The sequence below is a fragment of the Echinops telfairi genome, unplaced genomic scaffold (assembly GCF_000313985.2).
Source record: "Echinops telfairi isolate 266 unplaced genomic scaffold, ASM31398v2 ScPeMD7_7469;HRSCAF=8507_0, whole genome shotgun sequence".
Taxonomy (NCBI): Eukaryota; Metazoa; Chordata; class Mammalia; order Afrosoricida; family Tenrecidae; genus Echinops; species Echinops telfairi.
Window position 1 is genome coordinate 5465666 of NW_022111372.1, and position 1040 is coordinate 5466705.

A 1040-nucleotide genomic window follows, 5' to 3' on the forward strand; every position below is an offset into this window, starting at 1 on the left:
GCAGGTGGGAGACTTATTTTGCCACCATGACAATGCACTTGCTCATGGAATCATCTCAGCACACCAGTATTTAGCAAAAAACAGCATTCCTCTCTTGCTCACACACCTGCCTTCACTCTGTGAAACGTCTTTTTGTTTTTGTGAATGCAGAGGGACATGAAAGGAGAGCAATTTGATAACATAGAAGAGGTTAAAAAAAAAAAGAGGGGAAATGCTGTCAGCCATCCAAGCATATGAGTTTGAAAAATGTTTCCAAGAATGGGATCTCAGAGTTGACAAATGTATTCTGTATGGCAGTACTTTGAAGATGGTAAGGTTTTTGTAAAATAAAAATTAAATACATAGCTTGTATTTGAGGGTACCCCCCTCATATAATCCCATCAATATCTTCCCCTTACTTCTTACACAGAAACTAAAGTCGTTTGGTGGGAATAACAAAGGCTATGGCTCACTCCACAGCGATGCTGTGGGCCAGGGTAGAACTACTCCTGTGCTTTCCAAGACTGTAACCCTTGTCTTTTTCCTGAGGGGTGGCTGATAGTTTTGAACTGCTGAACTAGCTGTTAACTGCCCAACCAGTAACCCACAATGCCACCAGGGTTCCCTAAGACAATGGCTAGAAGAGAAATATTAAGTAGATAACTGCATGTCAGAGTTATTTTTACAATTATCTTGCTACATGTTCTTTTTAAAAAAAATCATTTTATTAGGGGCTCATACAACTCTTATCACAATCCATACATACATCAATGGTGTAAAGCACATTTATACATTCATTGCCCTCATCATTCTCAAAACATTTGCTCTCCACTTAAGCCCCTGGCATTAGGTCCTCATTTTTTCCTTTCCCCGCCCCCCTACACCGTCATGAACCCTTGATAATTTATAAATTATTATTTTGTCATATCTTGCCCTATCTGATGTCTCCCTTCACCCACTTTTCTGTTGTCTGCCCCCAGGGAGGAGGTCACTTGTAGATCCTTGTAATTGGTTCCCTCGTTCCAACCCATCCTCCCTGTACCCTCCCAGTATCGCCACTC